The sequence below is a fragment of the Castor canadensis genome, chromosome 16, assembly GCF_047511655.1.
Source record: "Castor canadensis chromosome 16, mCasCan1.hap1v2, whole genome shotgun sequence".
In the NCBI taxonomy this organism is placed as follows: Eukaryota; Metazoa; Chordata; class Mammalia; order Rodentia; family Castoridae; genus Castor; species Castor canadensis.
In genome coordinates, this window is record NC_133401.1 from 43,578,945 (window position 1) to 43,592,270 (window position 13,326).

Sequence of the window (13,326 nt, forward strand, 5' to 3'; positions counted from 1 at the left end):
TCAAGAATATCAGTATTTTTATTAATGTGTACTATCTTCAACTGAGCATAGCACTAAAAGTAAAATGCAAGGTAAGACTACAGTTTTTCATAGAATACTAAATAGCAAAAGAGTTAAAGTACTGGACACAGGCATGTAAGTTTCCATTTGGAAAGTTTACATGAAACCATTTTGGTTTCACTTAACTGTGAGAGAGTATGAAAAGATCTTTGATCTTTTATTTGACCTTTAACTTTGAAGCCTTTATGAGGAGGAGAGGGCCAATGTCCTGTCAAAGGGTTGTTGACCTGGGTGATGTGACCAAACACACTGGGCTCCCTCCTACTCTCCTGCTCCTGGGGTTCACACAGAAGAACCTACCTAGAAACTGAATACTGTACATACAATGCAACAATGCAACTTCACATCATAGCTATTGCAGTATTTCAAGGTTAGAGGGATGTTGCAGAAAGTTTTCAGGAGTCTTTAGGTTCCTGAGGGAGAAAAATTTATGTCAGGTAGGAAATTTGCAGAACATACACAATGAATTTCCTCATATGTCCAAAGCAGACATTACTAATCAAGCATGGTACTCTGTCAAACCAAATGCAAGCTTGTCCCCAGGGTCTTGCTCAGTACAAAATCTTTCTCAACTGTTACTGTACTGACATTAGCATATATATTAAGATATGATAGATGAGAATTTACCTCAATCCAGAATTTGGCCCTTAGTGTTCTCAGTGTCCCAGTCTCAGGTGAAGGGAGAGTGATTCAGGCTCATTAAGTTACTGGGAACCAAATAAATGAGCACAGAGATAGCTAGCTAGCCAGAAGATAGATGAATAGGATGATTAAGTAGATGACAGATAGACAGACAGAAGGATGGACTTCCTTCCTTCCTGGTGCTACAATCCTTAGGAAAGTGCTTAAGAGACTAGAATGAGATTAGAAAGGTGAAATTTTTTAAGAGATTCCCCAGCCAGCTTTGTGGTCCAGTGTGAAACCTATTTCTTCTCCCGCAAAGAAATGGTTTTGATTTTTTTTTTGACGGTACTGGGGTTTGAACTCAGGGCCTCACATTTGCTAGGCAGGCTCCCACGAAGAAATGGAATAGAAATATTTCCCCTAGATCTCCCCTAGCTGATCCATGAACCTCTGGCTCCTTGATTTCCTTCCATGCCCCTAAGGCCCAATGTTTTCAACTGTGAGTCTCTGGAGATGGGCAGGCAATAGAAGAAGCCAGAGGATAAGCATGGCCACTCCACGTGTCTGTGCTTTAGGATGGGAATGAGACAAGAGGAAAAGGGAGCACCATTATGCATATTAAATGTATGTGCTTATATTTTTCATATTTTTAATTGAGATTAAATTTACATACCCCTCTTAAATTGTACCATTCAGTTCTTTTCCATAAGTGCCAAAAGTCATACCACTCTCTCATTCCAGAATGTTTTCATCATCCAAAAATGAAAACTTGATACACGTTAGCAGTCATTCTCCATTCTCCACTTTCCTCAACCCCAGCATCTATGAATCTACCTTTTCTCTCTCTGGGTTCACTTACTCTGGACATTTCATATGAGCAGAATTGTATAGGGCTCCTTTCACTCATCATGTTTTCATCCATTGTAGCATGTGTTCATATTTTATTCCTTGTTATGACTGGACAATGTTCCATTGAGTGAATATACTACATTCTGTTCATCCATTCAGCAATTGATGGACATTTGGTTATTATAAATAATGATGTTATGAACCTTCATATAAAGTCATTGCGTGAACATGTTTTCAACTCTCTTGGGTATATACCTAGGAGTGGAATTGCTGAGGCATATGGTAACAGTATATTGGATGTTTTAGGGAACTGTCAAACTACTTTCTGCAGAGACTGCATCAATCTACTTTTGCACTAGTAATTTGTGAGAGTTCCAGTTTTCTCCACATCCTTCCTGACACTTGTTACCAGCTATCTTTTTAATTATAGTGTTCCTAGTGGGTGTGAAGTGGAATCATGGTTTTTATTTTGCTTTCTCCAGTGACTAATGATGTTGAGCATCTTTTCATGTACTTATTGACCCTTTGTTATCTTCTTTGGAGAAATATCTATTTAAATCATTTATCTAGATTTTAATTGGACTATTTTTTTTTATTGTTGAGTTATAGTTGTATATTCTGGATCATAGACTTTTGTCAGATAATATAATTTGCAAATATTTTGCTCCATTATATAGGTTGTCTTTTCACTTTCTTTTTTTGTTTGTTTTATTTTATTTTGAGACAGGATCTTACTATGTAGCCCATGCTGGCCTTGAACTAAAGATCCTCCTGCCTCAGCTTCCCAAGTGCTGGGTTTACAGGCATGCACCACCATGCCCAGCTCACTTTTTTGATAGTCTTTTGAAACAGAAAGTTTTTATTTTAATGAAGTTTAATGTACCTGTTTTATTCCTTTAGCTGCTTGTGATTTAGGTGTCATAGCTAAGAAATCATTGTCTCATCCAAGGTTGTGACTTTTTTTTAGCTGTCAGTATGATTGATACACAAAAGTGGAAATACTCAATGCATGTATTTTGATGAATTTGGATATATATAGATACACACATGATATCTAGACTCAAGGTACCAAACATATCTATCACCTCCAAAAATTTCCTTGTATTCTTTTGTGTATAGAGTTTTTGTTTGTTTTGTTTCTTTTATAGTAAGAACATGAGATCTGTCTTCTTAACATATCTTAAAATGCACAATACAGTATTCTTGACTATAGGTGCTGTGTGGTATAACATATGACTGACTGTTGGTTCATACTAGTTGAACAATTCCCCATGACCACCTCATCCCAAACACTGGCAACAAGCATTCTAATCTTCTCTTCTAGCTATGTGAGTTGTCCTAAATAAGTGGAATCATATTTGTCCTTCTGTGCCTGGCTTATTTTACTTAGCACAATGTCCTCTAGATTTATCCATGTTGTTGAAAGTGATAGGATTTCCTTCTTTTTTTTGAAGTACTGGGGTTTGAACTTAGGGCATTGCATTTTCCAAGCAGAGACTCTACCATGTGAGCTACTCCACCAGCCTTCTTTGTGTTGGTTACTTTTGAGATAGGTTCTTACTTATGCCTGGACCTGTCTAGACTGTGATTCTCCTATTTGTTCTTCCCCACATAACTAGGAAGTAAGGCACATGCCATTGCATCCTGCCATTGGTTGAGATGGGGTCTTACAAACTTTTTTCCCAGGTGACCTTGAACTATGATTCTCACAATCTCAACTTTTCCCAGGCTGTCCCTGAACTGTGATTCTCCTGATCTCTACCTCCTGAGTAGCTAGTATTACAGCCTTTATCCACCAAAAATAAGGATTTCTTTCTTTTTAAGGCTGAATAGTGTTTCATTATGTGTATATACCATACTTTATTCATCCATTGATGGACATTTGTATTGTTTCCATACCTTGGTATTGTAATAACTATAGATATCTCTTCAAGATCCTGACTTCAAGATTTTTAATCTATACCCAAAAGAGGTATTACTAAATCATATGATAGTTATATTTTTATTTTTATTGAGGAACATTCATAGTAGCTGAACCATTCTACATTCCCATCAGTAGTGTTTTGCAGTAAGAAAATACCTCCCAACCAAGAAAAGCCAGGACCACATGGATTCACTACTGAATTCTACCAGACATTTAAAGATGAACTAATACCAATGCTTCTCAGACTATTTCACAAAATACAGAGAAAAGCAACACTTCCAAATTCATTTTATAAAGGCAGTATTACCCTGATACTAAAACTGGGTGACAACACAAACAAAAAAGGAAAACTACAGGCCAATTTCCTTGAAAATAGGTGAAAAAAAATCCTCAATAAAATACTTGCAAGCTAAATCCAACAACACATTAAAAAGATCATGCATCATGCAAGTGGGTTGCATTCCAGGAATGCAAGGATGGTTCAACATATGCAAATAAATAAATGTAATATAGCATATAAACAGAAGTAAGTACAAGAATCATGTAATCATCTATGGATGTAGAAAATGTCTTTGACAAAATCCAACATCCCTTCATAATCAAAGCCCTGAAGAAACTAAGAATAGAAGATTCGCACCTCAACATAACAAAGATGGTATAAGACAATTGTATAGCCAACTTTGTACTAAGTAGGGAAAAACAGAGCATTTCATCTAAAATCAGGAATGAGATAAGGGTGTCCACTATCACCACTCTTGTTCAATATAGTGCTTGGTTCCTTAGCCAAAGCTATAAGTCAAGATAAAGAAATAAAAGAGATACAAATAGGAAATGAAGAAGTCAAATTCCCTGTTTGCAGATGATATAATCCTATATTTAAAAGACTTCAAAGCCTCTATGAGAAGACTCTTAGATCTGATACACACTTTCAGCAAAGTAGCAAGATTCAAAACCAGTATGCAAAAACCAGGGGCTTTTCTATACACCAACACAGCCTCAAAACCAACATCAACAAAAATTTGGCATGCGTTTCACCAAAGGTGTCAAAGACCTCTGCTGTGAAAGGTAGAAAGCACCAAAGAAAGAAACCATTATCATGTTCATTTATCAATAGAATAAATATTGTTTAAATGGCCATACTACCAGAAACAATGTACAGATTCAATGCAATCAAAATTCCAATGACATTCTTCACAGAAATATGAAAAAAATCCTAAAATTATATGAATTTTGAAACATTAAAGACTCAGAATTGCCAAAGCAATCCTGAGCAGAAAGAAATGCTCCACATATCATGATACTTGACTGGGAAATATACTACAGATTCGCAGGAAAAAAACAGTATGGTACTGGCACAAAACAGGACCATAGACTGATGGAATCAAATAGAAGAAACAGAATAAGCCCAAACAGTTACTGCCGTCTGGCTCTTGACAAAGTGCCAGAAACATAAGTTGAAGAAAAGGCAGCCTTTTTAAAAAACAGTGCTGGTGGTACTGGCACAAAAACAGACATGAAGACCAGTGGAACAGAATAGAGGACCCAGATATGAAGCCACACAACTATAAGCAACTTATCTTTGACAAAGGAGCTAAAAATATACGATGGAGAAATAGCAGCCTCTTCAACAAAAACTGCTGGGAAAACTGGTTAGCAGTCTGCAAAAAACTGAAACTAGATCCATGTATATCACCCTATACCAAGATTAACTCAAAATGGATCAAGGATCTTAATATCAGACCCCAAACTCTTAAGTTGATACAAGAAAGAGTAGGAAATACTCTGGAGTTAGTAGGTATAGGTAAGAACTTTCTCAATGAAACCCCAGCAGCACAGCAACTAAGAGATAGCATAGATAAATGGGACCTCATAAAACTAAAAAGCTTCTGTTCATCAAAAGAAATGGTCTCTAAACTGAAGAGAACACCCACAGAGTGGGAGAAAATATTTGCCAACTATACATCAGACAAAGGACTGATAACCAGAATATATAGGGAACTTAAAAAACTAAATTCTCCCAAAACTAATGAACCAATAAAGAAATGGGCATGTGAACTAAACAGAACTTTCTCAAAAGAAGAAATTCAAATGGCCAGAAAACACATGAAAAAATGCTCACCATCTCTAGCAATAAGGGAAATGCAAATTAAAACCATGCTAAGATTCCACCTCACCCCTGTTAGAATAGCCATCATCAGCAACACCACCAACAACAGGTGTTGGCGACAATTCGGGGAAAAAGGAACCCTCTTACACTGTTGGTGGGAATGTAGACTAGTACATCCACTCTGGAAAAAAATTTGCAGGCTACTTAAAAAGCTGGACATCGATCTACCATTTGATCCAGCAATACCACTCTTGGGGATATACCCAAAAGACTGTTACTCTAGAGGCACCTGCACATCCATGTTTCTTGTGGCACTATTCACAATAGCCAAGTTATGGAAACAGCCAAGATGCCCCAGCACTGACGAATGGATTAAGAAAATGTGGTATCTATACAAAATGGAATTTTATGCAGCCATGAAGAAGAACGAAATGTTATCATTCGCTGGTAAATGGATAGAATTGAAGAACATCATTCTGAGTGAGGTTAGCCTGGCCCAAAAGACCAAAAATCGTATGTTCTCCCTCATATGTGGACATTAGATCAAGGGCAAACACAACAAGGGGATTGGACTATGAGCACATGATAAAAGCGAGAGCACACAAGGGAGGGGTGAGGATAGGTAAGACACCTAAAAAAACTAGCTAGCATTTGTTGCCCTTAACGCAGAGAAACTAAAGCAGATACCTTAAAGCAACTGAGGCCAATAGGAAAAGGGGAACAGGTACTAGAGAAAAGGTTAGATCAAAAAGAATTAACCTAGAAGGTAACACCCACGCACAGGAAATCAATGTGAGTCAATGCCCTGTATAGCTATCCTTATCTCAACCAGCAAAAACCCTTGTTCCTTCCTATTATTGCTTATACTCTCTCTGCAACAAAATTAGAAATAAGGGCAAAATAGTTTCTGCTGGGTATTGGGGGGGGAGAGGGAGGAGACGGAGGGGGTGGTAAGGGAGGGGGTGGGGGCAGGGGGGAGAAATGAACCAAGCCTTGTATGCACATATGAATAATAAAAGAAAAATGAAAAAATAAATAAAATAAAATAAAAAATAAAAATAAAAAACAGTGCTGGGAAAACTGGATACCCACAAGTGGAAGACTGAAACTAGAACCCTATCTCTCACCCTGTACCAAAATAAACTCAAAATGGATCAAAAGACCTTAATGTAAGACCTGATACTTTGTACCTACTGGAGGGAAAACTGGAGAAACCCTTCAGGATACAGGCATAGGTAAGGACTTTGTGAACAAGATTCCAATAGCTCAGAAAATAAAAGCAAGAATTGACAAATGGGATTGAATTAAATTAAAAACTTCTGCATAGCAAAGGAAACAATAAACAGAGTAAACAGACAGCCTCCAGAATAAGAAAAAAATCTTTGCCTGTATGCATCTGACAGGGGATTAATATCCAGAATATATAAAGAACTAAAAAAATTAAACACCAAAAATCAAATAGCCAGTTGATAAGTGGGCAAATGAACCGAACAGATGCTTTTCAAATGAAGTACAACTGGTCAAAAAAATGTTCAATAATCCTTAGTCATCAGGGATAGACATTGAGAACTCCACCTCTCCCCAGTCAGAATGGCTAATAATAAATAAATGCTGGCAAGAATGCAGGAGAAAGGCACTTTTTTCATTGCTGGTGAGAATATAAATTAGTTCAGCCACTATGGAAATCAGTATGGAGGCTCCTCAAAAATTAAAAATTGTAAAAATAGTACTACCATATGATCAAGCTATGCCATTTCTGGGTGTATACCTAAAAGAATCAAAATCATTTTAATATAGAGATACCTATACTCTATGTTTATTGAGGATACTGTTAACAATAGGCAAACTATGGAATCAGCGTAGGTTCCCATCATGGATGAATATATTTAAAACACACAAGGAGTTTTATTCAGCTATTAAGAAGAATGAAATTATGTCATTTGCTGGAAAATGGATGGAAATGGAAGAAGTCATCATGTCAAGTGAAGTAAGCCAGTCACATGTTTTAAAAAAAACAAGGTCATAAAAGTAAAAGGGTGATTACCAGGGAGGTGGAAGGGGAAGGGAAGAGGGGGAGGGAAGAGGAGATGAGAAACTGTAATAGAAGGGGCGACTATGATCAAATATATTACATGCATGTGCAGAAGTGTCCTGATGAAACTCCTCAGTATCTACAGTTTAATGTATGCCAATTAAAAAGTGCACAGACTCCAGTTTCTTCACATACTCTCCAGTCTTTTTCATAATAACTATAGCAAGTATAAAATGATATCTTATCGTGATATCATGTGTGTACACACACACACACACACACACACACAGAGCTTACTCAGAAAGAATCCAGATCTGATACAATGTAAATGTTTTTCCTCTTTCTATCCACTGTGTGTGCCAAGAACAGAGGATCAAGAAGAGGAGGCTACCTCTCACAGCTTGTTAAATGACAGAGTCCGCATTTCAGCTTTAACTTTTAATATTTACCTTTAGGTTACTCTCAAGAACTCTTGTGAGCTAATTGACCATCTCTGGCATGCTTTATTGACCAAAAGTTACTGGTGATAATTTACACAAAACAAGATAATATCACCCTTGCCAGTGACGTTTAAATTACACAAGGGCTTCCGCAATAAAGCCTTTCTTTGTCCCATTGGACACAAGTATGCAGTCAAGGAAGACTCTACACCTTACTTGTTATTTAAGGCCATTCTTGGTTTTAAGATTCTGCCTGAGAATTTTTTTTATATAGAAACAGAATATTTGATTTTAAGATTCCAGAATGCACTAAGTCCCAGTCTTCAGACAGCTTTCAGTCTATCAAATGCAGAGTCAAGTGCAGGAACATTTGCTCTCACAGTTTCACCATCTGCTAGTACTTTGACCAACAAAAGCAAACAGCTCAAAGCCACCTAGGTTACCCCAGGCCGTGGTAAACAGATGGGCTTGGCCTCCTGAGCACTGAACCTTGACATCACACCACACACAGACATGGTCAGTGTGTAGCCAGAGGTTACAACACACACATTCTTGGCACCCTTGTTCTGATTGACTCAGAGCAGCTGACCATCTTGAACCAAATGATAACTCTGACAATGAAAGAATGCTAGCTGGTTTAGGGATTAAAATACCAACAAGAATGACTTTCAAGGTTGGTTAGAACAGTACTTCGCTTTCGGACAGCACGGTCTGTCCTACACTCAGTGCACAGTGTGTGCAAGGCGCCAAACCCGCATAGTGAGACCGCCAGTTGGGAGGCAAGCAGGCCAGGAAAGAAGGAACGCTGGGCACACTCAGGACGCAGAGGAGGATGAGGGTGAGTGTGGACCCAGGGATGCAATGGGAGAAGTGTGTTGGTTTGTCCTATACCAAGCTTAGCCTGGGAAGCATTTGAGGACATTGGAAATCCAACCTTTCTGCTCAGCTGGTCTGTTTCCAACAATGAAAATGGCGTTTATAAATTCCCTTTGACTCTAGGGAGCTTTGGATTGGCTCCAGAAATAGTTCTGTGGGAAACTAGAAGAGAGGAGAGGGAAGTAATGATTGGATGTTAAAAAACATTCATGCAAAGACTATGCACATGCATGTTTTTCATCTGTTTACTTTGAAAGTAAGCTTTAAAAGCATTTTAAGAGAAGTTATATCAGAACTATGAAACACTCCCTTCTGTTATTGCCAAACAGGAAACATCAAGATAAGAAACTTGGTTGGACATGTTGGATATAAAAGAGAGATGTGACCTTTAGGGTGGATCCCTACCTAACGTGATCTTAGCCAGACAGCAGGGCAAACGGTTTTCAGGGAAAATTCATCTTCTGTGATTCCAAATGCAAACAGTTTCTTTCTTTTGGAGATACAGCTTTGTTTTCTCTGCAGTTAGCAAGAGTGCCCACCAACGTGAGGTAGGTAGGTAGGTAGGTAGATAGATAGATACATACATACATTCATGCATATATAGATACATAGACAAATACATATATAATACATAGATAGATGCATTCATCCCTCCATACATACATGCATACATACATAGAGTTATTTTAAAGAATTAGCTCATGCAGTTGGTGGGGGGCCAAGTCCAAAGTCTGCAGGGCAGACCAGCTGGAGACCCCAGGAAAAGTTGACCCTGCATCTTGGGGTCCAAGGGCAGTCTGAAAACAGACATTCCCTCTTTCTCAGGGGCTTTCTCATTTCTTCTCTGAAGGGCTTCAGCCTGATGTTTAAGCGAATATCTGGATACTGTGACCAAGCCAAGTTGACGCACCAAATCAACCATCCTGTCATCCTAGTACCTTTGCTTCAAGATAAAAGAATTCAGCTCTGTTCTTTGACTTTGGGTGTTGAACAGAAGCAAAGTTTGACATGCTGTGGGAGCCTTTTGGCTGTGAACACTTCCGGGGACTTCAAGACATTTAATTTTGTTGATTTAATATATGGACGCTTTATATACCTAATTGCAATCTCATTGAAAACTTTCTTTATGGTCTGTTAAGTTTAAAACTTTTGATGAAGATGACTGGGCATAGCAATTCATGCCTGTAATCCTAGCTACTCAAGAATTAGAGATCAGGAAGATACCAAATCAACCTCTTCTAGGCAAAATGTTAGTGAGATCCCCATCTCAATTAATAAGATGAGCATGGTGTACATAGTATAATCCCAGCTACTTGAGAGGTGTAAATAAGAGGACTATGGTCTAGGCCAGCCCTGGCAAAAATGCAAGACCATATTTGAAAAGTAAAGCAAAAGGGCTGGAGGTGAGGCTCAAAGTTGTGAGTTCTTGCCTAGCCAGCACAAGGCCCTGAGTTCAAACGTCAGTACTGCCAGAAAAAATAAAATCTTTTGATGAGGAGTTTGAAGATAAACAAAACATAATGAATATGGTGGTGACAAGGAAGCATCCTAATTTCCACACTCAGTGGCATGTTTTGCATTTTGTGAGTACTGTCTCACATCCTTGTATTTTACCAGCTCCACACTGGACAGAAACAGGAGGGCTCTGGGAGAAGAGCTGGGTGGTGCTTCAGCAGAGAGAATCCCACAGGGAAGATGAGCCTTGGCCAGGGCCCCACGCTCTCTATAACTGATAGCAGAGGCTCCTCGGACGCGTCACAGAGTGATGTTAGTTGGAAGAGAGATTTCTCAGCCATGGCTTTTGAAATGAAAATTGCCTATTAAATGGATTAGTGCTTTTGTTGATCAGTAACAAATCTTCTGGATCGCTCCTCTCTCTCTCTCTCTCTCTCTCTCTCTCTCTCTCCTTTCTCTCTCAGTACGGGGATTGAACTCAGTGCTTCACACTTGCCAGGCAAGCACTCCACCACTTGAGCCACACCTCCATCTGTCTTGCTTTTAGTTTATTTTTCACATAGGGTCTCGCACCCTCAGACCTCAATCTTCCTACCTCTGCCTCTCAAGTAGCTGGGATTATAGACATGTACCACCATACCCATCTTTGGAACATTTTCTCATTGTCAAAAGTTCTGGTTTGGCTGGGCAAATCAGCCCACCTGTAGGCTCACACCTGCAATCTTAGCTACTCAGGAGGCAGAGATGAGGAAGATCACAGTTTGAGTCAGCCCCAGGCAAATAGTTTGTGACCCCTATCTCAATAAAATCATAACAAAAAAGGCTCAAGTGTTAAGAGCACCTGCCTAGCAAGTGTGAGGCCCTGAGTTCAAATCCTAGTGCTGCCAAAAAAAGTCCTGGTTTGTTGCTTTATTCCCAAAACTTGTAAAAAATGGAAAATTTTGCTTTGCCAAGGTAAGAGAATTAGACATAAATCCTCCACTTAACAGTTCAGCAGCTTCATTCCCTAGTGTGTTTCTTTTAAAAAGAACAAAGCACCTTGTTTGCATTGACTCCCTCATTCGTCGTTTTTCTTTGCTTGTAACAAAACTGAAGCTCAGACAAGAGCTCAGACAAGTGATGACTGTTTGACCTCGACTCCTGGGAAGCCTCCTCTACATCTGCACTCTAGATCCAAGAGCAGCCTCCTTGGGAAGATGTCGAATTCGCCATCTCTGGGAACCTGGAGAGCTGTGTCTCACATTCACCCAAGGCCTAGGGAGGGAATGCCCTATTCTGCAAGTGACTGCCAGCAGGAGAGCCAGAGGACCTACGATGGAGCCTGGCCAGAGGAAGTGACATTGAAGTTCTGAGACACAGCTAGCTACATTTTTTATAGTATGCATGAGGCCCAGGGTTCAATCCCCAGCATCACAAAATAATAATGAGAAGGAAGAGGAGAAGAAGAAAAAGAAAACAAAGAGGAAGAAAATGAAGAAGGAGAAGAGGAAGAAGAAAAAAGAAGGAAGAGGAAGGAGGAGGAGAGAGGAAGGAGGAAGAAGGAAGAAAGGAAGAGGAAGAAGAAGAAAAATTATTAATATGGGAGGTTCACGTAGAGTAGACCCAATCTATTGACCTCTATGGAGAGGTGAAGAAATGACCATGACCTTGAGCTGCTGAAATGCAGCTGATAAATGGGAAAGAAACACAAGGATTCCCAGGAAGCTGGCTCTGTGGTCTTTCCAACAGGGTCTGACTGCCCAGGAGTGGGAGCAGAGGGAGGGAGGGAGGTAGCTGTCAACAGCTGTTGACCCTGTGCCTGGATAGAGAAGCAAGAAAAACCCAATTAGGAACATGGGAGAGGTGAGAAAAGCTACAGTAAAAATGAGAGGAGCTTTTGCAGGACTGCTGTGAGCACCTCTTTCCTTCCGTGAAGCATCAATACTCCTGCATCAACCATCCCTGTGCATTCCCATGAGCTCTGACTACCCAGCAGCCCTCTTTTCTTCCTTCCCTTCTACTTAAATGCCCTTGCTATCCTCTAAAGCTCAACACAAGTCCTACTTCCTCCATATTCTCCTAGCTATTCCTAGATGCATCACTGCTCCTTCTTTAAATAATCTCAGAATCTTTTTGTGAGCCATTGATATATTTCAGAATTATAGCCTTATAGTGTATCCTTTGTATAAATCCCATGTCCTGTGCAGTCTCTCTGAGGATAAGAATGGGGTCATACACTGACTTTATTTCCCTATCATAGTCAAATATTATTTCAACACAAATAGGCTTAATATTTTTTGAAGTATTGGCTGATTATCCAGTAAATAAGTATCGTTACTATCATACACTGACTTTGAAACTATTTGGTGAAGTTTGCCAGTTTTTAAAATATTTTAGGGTTTTTAATATGTGTTCCCATTCTGAATGAGAAGTTAAATATCTGTCAAATAATTCTTATTTCCAATATTCTTTATCTCTACCAATCATTAGGTTCTAACAAAATATTCCTGGAAGAGTAGACCTCAAGCATTCATTTGCATGGCTATTAAATTCTTCCAGAATCAAAAGAACTAAGACTTTCTCCAGACATTTTATATTCCCTTGGATGAAGGTTAGAATAAGTTTGTACTTTTTAAAAAATGTAAACACCTTGCAATGAAGAAATATGGTGAAGAACAATTAGAGGATTGTATAGAAGTTAACGTCATTGTGTGAACCAAACTGTCTTCCAGGAGGCCAATTTTGCCTCTAGCTTGGGAAGGCATTTTTCTCTTTCTGCCTCAGTTTCCCCATTCGCAAATGGGCTTGCTGGGCTTCTACATTGTGTACCTGCTGTACAGCCTGCACTAGCAGGCTGCATGGCCACAGTGGAGATTCCCACTAGGGGGCGCCATTGAGCAGACGTCAGGGCCTGGGCTATGCTCTTTTGAGCAGCCAGCCTGTCTGAATCTCCAGCCCTGGTTGACGCACTTGGATTTGA

General features: G+C 39.3%; 1 long non-coding RNA gene across 3 annotated transcripts in view; it reads left to right on the forward strand.

Moving 5' to 3' along the window:
- Nucleotides 1-8,496: 8,496 nt before the first annotated feature.
- The window catches only part of LOC141418227 (uncharacterized), a 59,057-nt gene continuing 54,227 nt past the window's right edge, over nt 8,497-13,326 (forward strand). For all 3 annotated transcript variants that reach the window (XR_012442914.1, XR_012442915.1, XR_012442916.1), the window contains exon 1: nt 8,497-8,874. This is a non-coding gene — a long non-coding RNA (uncharacterized lncRNA). The remainder of the gene's footprint in view (nt 8,875-13,326) is intronic.